Raw genomic sequence first — 10,200 nt, 5'->3', positions numbered from 1 at the left:
TATTCCATGGTCTTTAGTGTGAAAAAAATACATGCTGTACCAAGAAGAATAAAGTTCTCCCCAAGATGTTCGTGTTGTAACCCCTGGAACCTATGAATATGATACCTGAGGCAGCAAAGGAGAATTAAGTTTACAAGTGGACTTAAGGTTGTTAACCAGCTGATCTTGAGATAGCTCTAGTAGCCTGTATTATTCAGGTAAGTCCAATGTAATAAAAATGCTCCTTAAATGTGGAAGAGGGGGATAGACCTAGGCATCACAGTGGTGAGATTAGGTAAACTGACTGCTGGTCACTTCAAAAATGGAGGAAATGGGCTGTAATCTAAGGGAATGTGAGTGGCCTCTAGAAGCTGGAAAGGAATTCTTCCCTAGAGCTTCCAAAAAGGAACAGAACCCTGCTGAAAACTTGATGTTAGCCCAGCAAGACACATTTTGGACTCTGTCCTCCAGAACTATAATGTAAATTTTTATTGTGTTAAAGCACTAATCTTTGGCAATTTGTTCAACGGTGGTAGGAAATTGATAGGAAATTAATACATGCACATATTTGTCCTGACTATCTGAATGTTCTTCAACTGAAAACAAAATATTTGAGAAATACTCGGAGTCATAGTGATAATGTAGTCAATATGATTCTAGGTTGTTATCATCGGCAGATAACAAAGTCACGTTGTAACTAAGTATCAAAGTCTTTTCTAAGTACTTTATATATGTTAATTCATTTAATTTTCACAATAACTGTATGATATAGATTTCATTATTTTCCCCAATTCATAGATGAGAAAACTGAAGAACAGAGAGCTTAGATAACTTGTTGAAGGTCTCAGATCTAGTAAGTGGTAAGTACAGGATCTGGACCTTTTTTTATTTTTTTTGGCTCTAGAGGCCATGCTCTTAAGCATTAAGTATACTTCCTTTCAAAGCTGAAAAAAAAAAAAAAATCTTATGATGTGACTAATATTGTAACCAATGTAAATGGTAGAGATTTTAGACTTACATAACTAAAAGGGCTTTCTTGTGCATTTTTTTTTTTACTTTATTGATGAGGAAACCAGAGAAGCAAAATGACCTGTCTAAGCTCATGCAACATAACTTTGATATCTGCCATAACCTTTTCTAGAATTTCCTCATTACGGATGGCTAATGGGAGATCAGTTTAGACTGTCGGTGAGGGGAACATACTGAGAATACTGAGTCAATGTAACACCCACAAAATCTGTTTCCAGGTTTTGATCTGCTACTTAATGAGGTATAGGCTTAGACATGAGTAGGCTTCATAATTCATGAGGGTATGAAGGAGAACGAATTATACTCAAGGCACTGTAGTTACTAGGGGAGCATTAATAATTTGTCCAGTGTTAAAACATGGACTTAGTCTAATTTATAGTCCAAATAAATGGCCGGATAGGAGTTCATGTGTTTCTCTGCACCTATTTTTCAGTTAAAAATAAGAATGTTGAGACAAACAGACTCAGACTGGAAATTAAGCTTCAAGGTTTATTTTAGTGATTCCCCTTATCTGTACTCACTACTGACAGCAGGCTGTGAATATGTTCTGGACTGCTGCACTACATAACACTTCCTTCACTGTACATATAAAAAAGACTTTTTATCTTGGGAATTTGTAAAATGAACAACCTAATCAAGCTTAACTCTTGTGGTTTGTATTCTTTGCAGAAACCTATAGTAAAAGCATAGCCTTATATCATGCTGAGAAGCATAATTTATTCATATATATTACGTAAAGAGTGGTTGCATTGAACAGAGAAGATACTAAAAGGGCTATGATTATTTTTATCAGATATGATGAGATATACAAATAATTACTGTAAGTCAAGAAACAAATTTGGAACCTAAATTGAATGTAAATATTACTCTGAAAGGAAGGAATTATGGGATTTATTACACTTACTGAACTTTATGTTTAGCAGAAGTTTGCCCAGATGATACACTTTCAGACACCCTACAAATGTACTTCAACAATTCGTAGTTTGAAATGTGAGCAAATGTCTTTATATCGGGAAATGAATGGCTGGTATAGCCTAGCTGAGAATGTAAATGTCATGGGTAAGAATTCATAATGAAGAATACATGCTCTGAAAATGTTATTGAAAGATGATGAGTTCTTTTCAAACATTGTGATGTGATATAATATCCTTGAAATTGACATTAAATGGCATAGTTCAACTTACGGAATTCACTGCTCTGAGATAGTATACAATTAATCAAATGCCATGGGTCGATTAGGGGAACCAATGAATTGCATACACATGTGACCAAAAATTAAATAAGAACATATTAACAAAATATTTAAGTATGTTGTACATACATGAACTATTTTTTCTTAGGTAATCCCCTATATATAGATGTCTTAGGACATTAAAAAAATTTTTTTATGAAATAGAGACCTTAAAACCATGAACTGAATTTGATTAAATGATGCCTAGTGTAGATGGTAATGAATAGTCTACTTTCCATACATTTGAATTATGAGATGAGGTAATTCAAACTTTGAAAAAATCTATTCTACTTAGCTAATTTTTTTAAAAAATAAAATGATGTGTTCTTAATTTATTTCATAAAATCATTTCAATCATTTAGATAGTTGGTGAAAATTATTTGGTTTGTATTCAGTCATAATGAACATATTACATTTATAATCTATCTGATTGTCACGTATATAGAGTCTAAAAAGAGAAACAAGGAAGTTTATTGAGTTCTTACTACAACAGGAACTAATCTAAGCACTTGCACATCTATAACACAAGAGCCCTATGAAATACATTCCTCTTTAATCCTGTTTTCTATGTAAGGAAACGAAAGCCCAGATACACTAATAAATTGCCCTAGATCAGCAGCCTAGGAAGTAATGGAGCTAGAATTCAAGCCCAGACAATCTGGCTGGAGAGACACAATTTTAACTACTTATTGATTATCATAGCCATATTGGTCATCAAAGCAGGTAGCATTCTTACCAGTACACTTATCAAATATTCAGACTTTCTATTAAAAATAAAAATTTTGAGGAATTAATGAAATTAACTTCATAGTGTAGAAAGTATGAAAAGAATTAGCATGTTTAATGACTTCAGTTGTTTGAACAGATTTTAAGAATTTATATGGAAAGATATACAGTAAAGATTTAGTCAACTCTAGAGAGTTTGATTCCCAGAAAGTGGATTAGTTTTTAGTACTACTTTACTGATATCAGTATTAGGTAAATTCATGATATGTTGGTGATTATGTGTTCTCCAGATACTTGGCAGGCTCACAAGCAGTCTCCATTGAGGAGAACAATGGAGTGATTTATTTAAATAGAAGATGTTAGAAATGATAGAAAGTTGAAATCCATAAGATAGTAAGAACACTGATTAATAATATATTAATACATATACATGATCTCAGAATAAATCCAGTAATTAGAAAGACAATAAAAGAAAATAAATCCAAATAAGAAGTTTCTTCAAGCCAAAACACTCTTTTAAAGCTGTTAGATCCAGCCCAAATGTTTATAGATTGCTCTGAAATAAAGAATATTCAGTGGATTAAAGTGAAAGAAAAAAAGTTGGTAGAGCTAGCTAAAAATCTATTTTAAATATAAAAAAGTCCAAATTCAGAAGCATATCTGATAATACTGGTAAATTGCCCTGTGTGTGTGTGTGTGTGTGTGTGAGAGAGAGAGAGAGAGAGAGAGAGAGAGAGAGAGAGAGAGAAAGAGAGAGAGAGAGAGAGAGAGAGAGAGAGAGAGAGAGAGAGAGAGAGAGAGAGAGATTGATTGAGAGAGGAAGATTAGTAAAAGAAAATAAGAAAACTATTTGCCCTAAGGCACTTTGAGGAGATACATACTCATATAATTTTGTAAAATAACAAATTAGATAGGGATGGAGAGAAAGAGTAGGGGCAAAAGAAAGATATCCTCTTCAAAGATATATATTTTATTTCATGATCAGAAGAAAAGGTAACTTTGAGGTCAAAGCCTTTAGTTACTGGATGCATCAGAGCACTTGGCCCTGTCATGAGCTGCAGCCCATTTAAGGCTTAATTTTATGTAAAATTCTCAATACAATGATGACTGTTTATTTTGACTTTGAACTCGGTTTGATGGCTTAATTTGGCCTTTGATGCTCACACCAGAGGGCATGTTGGGTAAGCTTTGAAGGTGGCCTAGTGTCTTCCCACAGTTGGTCCTTATAGTGTAAATTTCATTATGGTTATGATGCTCAGACCTGAAATCTAAGCATAAAATATATATGTAAATGGGGAATTTCTGTGTGGCCACTCCCATGGTTAATCTTAAAGAGACTTATATCTCTAAATATATAAAATTTCTAAGCCAACGTAGTTCTAGAAGGAATATTTAGAGACATTGTTCAGGAAAGAGGACTTAGGTGAATTTCATCTTTAGGTTCATGATTTAGGTAACCTTTTCACTTTTCTTTCACCACAAAATTATGAGTGGTGTGTGTGTGTGTGTGTGTGTGTGTGTGTGTGTGATATTGTTGATCTTGAATTAACTGTCAACATAAGTTGGCCTAAAAGAAAACCTTTTTGAAACTTTTTTCAGCTAGTTCTAATTAACTTTTATATAATAAGATGTAGTAAAACTATGTATATGTTGGGCTACCAGAAAAAAATTATAAAAGGCAGAATTATGTTGAACCAGTCTGCTAATGTGGTATGAATAATTAGTAGTACCTTATGAGTGAAGTTTACACAGAGAGATTTTATATTATTAGAAAGCAGAATTTTCTAATAAAATGGAATGAGCTGTCTAATGAGGTAGTGAGATTCTCAGCACTGGAATTTAAAAAGCAAAGATATAAAATATAAATAAATAAATAAATAAATAAATAAATAATAGATAGACAGATAGATAGATAGATAGATAGATAAATAAATAAATAGCAAAGGATAGATGGCCTCTTACAGAGGATTTTGTTGAAGCAGTTCCTAGTGGGTTGTACTATATGAATTTTAAGTCTACTTCTACTTGTGTTTTTAAATTTTATGATTTATTTAAACACTTCTAGTTTCAAAAGAAACAAAATATCTAGACATGTATTATCCAGTCTTTCATCAGGGGTTGAGTTCATCAAAAGATATTTAAAATAATATTTTTCCTTGGTTGATGAATGCAATTAAATCCCACAGATAAAACATATTTTAGGGAGTTAAAAATTCTCCAATCAGTGGAAAAATACACGATTTTATTGCTTTATGGTCTGTTCCTGACCAAAGCTCAGACAAACAAAAAATGTGGGTATGGAACACTGTCCGTGATTATGTGTGTAAGTAAAAAAGAAAAGACAAAAATGGCACTTATTATTATTATTATTTTTTTTTTATTTTGGGACAGAGAAATGAAGAAGAAAGGGGAGGGGCATTATAAAAATGACAGAAGGGGAGAGGTTAGAGAGAGAAAGGGAATAAAAAACAGGGAAGGAATACAGTAAATTGGAGAAACATGGGAGGAGGGAAAGAGGGGGTAGAGAGGTAAAATTAAAAACAGCATGAGAAATGGAGAAAACACCTGGAAGAGATGAAATGAGGCAGGGAGAATCTACAGCAAGAGTGAAGAGGAAGTAAGATATGAGGATGGAGGAGAGAGAAACTCAGGTATGGAGAAGTGTGTGGAGGAGAGAGACAGAGAAACAGAGACAGAGAAAGAGAGAGAGAATTTCTAAAATTACTCTGTACTAAAACATGCCCATTATTGAATAATGTAAAACATTTACATTAACATCTTATAATCATCCCATGTTAATAAATGATTTAATTACAAGTAGCATTTCAAATAGGGGGTACAGAATGCTTGCAGTCATGCTCTCTCCTTTTCTGCACACAAATCTTACAGAGTGTAGGGCTTCTGGAATTACATACCTGTTATTAATCCTAATTTCTTCATTTTTGAATGGAAAATCCTCCTTTAATGACCAAATATTGAAACAATTTATTCTCTGCAAATGTCATGAAAACTTTATCATGAAAAACATTATTCGATTTCCTAAATATCACTGATTTAATTATAAGATTATGTTAAGATAATCAAGTGAGGCTTTGATTTAACTATTTTGAAAAATCCCCTCTAACTGGTAAAAGCAGATCTGTGTCTTGCAAAGCAGTTGCTACTTCTTAATTACTAAATAGTAACAGTTGAAAGACTAAAGTAGTTAACAAGCAGCTGTATGAAGAAACTTTAGACAAAACCAAAGAAAATTATTTCCTCTTCTGATACTATTAGCCTTGGGAGAGAGAATGGGATACTCATTGACCAATATTTCTGAAAAAAAAAAAAAGGGTGTACTACCCTTAATAAAATATTAGAGTGTTTTTACGTATAATATTACTTCACGTTAGTGAATTTTTATTACAATATAGACATTTTAAATACATACATTATTTTAAACTTCAAACACAATTTAACACAGTTCTCTGCAAATATTTGAGGATATTTCTAGCCTTGATGTATTTTAAAGCAAATTTCTCTTACTAAGAAAAAAAAATAGTTTATGTAGGAAAGACAACATTGATACAAGCTAGTAATATTTATATGCATTTTTAAATTAAAATAAACTCTAGCTTTCTAGTTTGTTGATTAAATTAATGCATATTTATGAACTGCTTAGGTAGTAAGCAATTATTTCTAAATTTGTTAGTGAATAAGAATTGCTGAATGGGATAGTTGGTGTGAAGAAGTGAATATTTTAGGTGTCAGACATGCATAAGCAAATCTCTTTTAGCTTGAAATCTGTGTCAAATTCTCCCTTTAAAAAGGTTTACAGTAAAAAAGTAGAAACAACTATAACATGTGAACAATAAACACAAATCACACAAAAATCAGGTTTCTGAATAGAAATATTCTTAATGGCCTCTTTGTTAAATGTGCTTTAGAGAAAGGAAGATAGCAAAGTTGTGGTTAAGGATATGTCTCCATCCAAAGACAACATTTTAAGTCTGTTAATTAGGATGACAATAGAACTAAATTCCAAACACCCAGACACATTATTCTTTTCTTAAAAGATAGCTAACTTTTTCACCTCAGCTATTTAAATCTTTATTTCCTTTTAAGATGGGCACTGTACTTGACTTTCTCTTTCCTGTTCTCTGTGTTCATTGTCCCTAACCATGGAAATATTATTGTAGAAAAATTGCACAGCCCCAGTGAAAAGAATCATTGATTAGTGCCATTCAAATTTTACTAGCACCAGGGGAAAACTTCATTTTTCCAATCTTGATTAGAATAGTACCCACAGTTAAAGATGTTTGTCAACTGCTATTATGCCTCTAGTCTTAACTTTTAAAAGAGATAATCTCTTTTTGAGAATATAGTTTTCTTTTTCCGCTGAGACCTATAGGTCACCCCTTAGTTCTTGCTAAAACTGGAAATTCTTGACATAGTACTCCGCTGTTAGCTAGATTACTTTTTTCTGACTGTAGTAGGTTTATAGACATTAGATATAGGATGCCTTCTGTGTGTCTCTCTGGAACTCTAAAAAAGGCTAAGGAGACTTTATCCACTTCTTTAGAACTATACAAACACAGTTTAAGTTAGATTTTTAAGTCAATACATGATTTTAAAAATTCACTTTGAGGTATACTAATTCGATTAATTCTTTACACAAAATCTTAGTAACTTCGTTCTATCCATCAAATTGTTGGTGTTCATATGCCTATGTCACATTTCCAACTGAGGCCATCTTTATTATTTCTCATCAACAAAAGCCTTTTATTATTGTTTTTCTTTATTAAAGGAAGCTTGAATTTTGCCATTTCTCACCTCAAAGTCCTAGACAAATGAGAGAAATGAGACTGGAATCCCACTGTAGATCTGTTAGAGAATTTAAACTGAAATGATACTGTCTAAAATATATCATCCCAAAGCTAGAAAATAGACAGTTATTGGGCTGTTAGAACAGTTAATTTCATAAGATACAACTGAACAAGTAACAAAGTAATGAAATCGAACCAACACGGATCAATGAAGACCAGAAACTCTAAAGAGCAGGAAGTATTTTTCAAGGAATGCTAATATAGGTAGAAAATATCTCAGTGAGATGTGTTATCCCAATTATTTATCAAACCTATGAAATTCAAGTTAAAAAAAAACAAAACATTACATATAAGGGTGAACTAGGCAAGTGAGATAAAATATTGGAACATATTTTCGATTTACCATGACTACAGATATGAGAAGTGTCTTTTACTGGAGAAGATCTAGTATAAAGTACTTGTAGATATAATGAGTGAAGAAATTTTTCTAAAAGGATAAGTGAAAGAGACATCATGAAATAAGAGAGAGATAGAAGAAAATACTTCAGGTTTTCAAATCAGTTTTCATAGATAGCTAAAGTATTTTCTTATGATTTACAATTTTGTACTATTCCTAACACTGAAATTTCCTTACTTTGCTTATTTTTTATTATTGAATTTATTGGGGTGACATTGGTTAATAAAATTATATAGCTCTCAAGTGTACAATTCAATAATACATCATCTGTACATTGCACTGTATCTTCATCACAGAAAGTCAAATCTCCTGCAACCATATATTTGACCTCTTTTATTCTTATCTACCTCCTTTCTTCCCCCTTTCCTTCTGATAACCACTAAACTGTTATCTGTATCTATGAGTTTTTTTTGTTTGTCTTGTTCATTTGATGCTTTCAGTTTTATATCCCTCATATGAGTGAAATCATATACTTCTCAACTTTTTTGACTGACTTATTTCACTTAGCATGATAATCTTGAGATATATCCATCTTGTCACAAATGGCAGTATTTCATCTTTTCTTATGGTTGAGTAATATTCCATTTTATATGTGTGACACTTCTTTATCAAATCATCTGTTGAAGGACACTTCAGTTGTCTCCATGTCTTGGCCACAGTGAATAATGCTCCAATGAACATCTGGGTGTATATATCTTTCTGGATAAATGTTTACAAATTTGGGGAGTAGATACCCAGAATAGGGATTGTTGGGTCATATGGTAATTCTATTCTTAGTTTTTTTTTTGAGAAATCTCCATTTTGTTTTTTGTTTGTTTGTTTGTTTGTTTGTTTGTTTGTTTATGCTTACAGCACCCGGTCTTCCTAGGTGGTCTCCCATCCAAGTACTAACCAGGCCCAACCTTGCCTAGCTTCTGAAATCAGACAGGATCAGATGTGTTCAGGGTGGCATGGCCGTAGACCATACTGTTTTGTTTTGTTTCGTTTTGTTTTGTTTGAGAAACCTCCATACTGTTGTCCATGGTAGCATTCATTCCTAAATGTATATTATCAGTTATCTTCAGTAAACTTAATGATACAGCATTAAATGTCCATAATGACCCAGTGAAGAAAATACCTACCAAACCATGTTACATTTGTTACTGTCTCTCTTGAGAGGAAACATCAGTTTCTTTGTTTTATCCAGGTAACTTATGTTTTTCATTCAAGATATATAATTCCAAGAGAGGTTAGATTTTTCAGCAAGATGAGATCTACTGGGGTAATATTTCTTTTCAGTACTCAATCAACAGTGCCTAAAATTTGGAAAGCATTGAGGTTAGCATTAAACAGTAGTTGATATTCCTCTGAGATGAATATTTGATTTTCTTGAGTAATATTAGCCTTCTTCACATTTAGCTGATGCATACACAGATAGATGCACATCTGACCTCTTATAAATATCTCAAACTCCTGACATTTACAATTATGTTTTCATTCCTGACTGTTTCTCTCTGAAACATATAGCTCTTTTTGAAACATATAGCTCTTCCATGAAACATATAGCCTGACCTTTATGTAATATAGTTTGAGTAATGCTGGGGATGATTCCTTGACTATAATTTTTGTCATTTGCCATTAACTTGAAGGTTAACATTATAGGGTGTTTAATTTAGGTCTTTGAGAATCCTGAAAGAAATGATGTATGATTGATTTATATTTTAAGTTCAGATGGAGATTAAATTTTTTATTATCATAGTATCAAGAAATACATGAGTAAAGCTCATTGCTTATTGATATCAAAGTATTACTAAGAAAATAATAGTTGTTTGGGTTTAATATTTTATCATTTTTTTAATATTTAATGAGAATGCTTACTACCTTCTCATTTTATTAGATTTAACTCTATTATTTCAATAAACATAAATGTGTTATACATTATTGTAATTATTTAAGTAATGATGTAAGTAGTTTAATTTAAGGTCACAACTGGC

General features: G+C 32.1%; 1 pseudogene; it reads right to left on the bottom strand.

Moving 5' to 3' along the window:
• Positions 1–9,070: 9,070 nt before the first annotated feature.
• Positions 9,071–9,189, bottom strand: LOC120600158 (uncharacterized; annotated as a pseudogene).
• Between the last annotated feature and the right edge of the window lie 1,011 nt (positions 9,190–10,200).

The sequence above is a fragment of the Pteropus medius genome, unplaced genomic scaffold (assembly GCF_902729225.1).
Source record: "Pteropus medius unplaced genomic scaffold, Ma_sr-lr_union100, whole genome shotgun sequence".
Lineage (NCBI taxonomy): Eukaryota > Metazoa > Chordata > Mammalia > Chiroptera > Pteropodidae > Pteropus > Pteropus medius.
The sequence above is the reverse complement of the archived record's forward strand: the minus strand, read 5'-3'. Positions and strand labels throughout refer to the sequence as shown.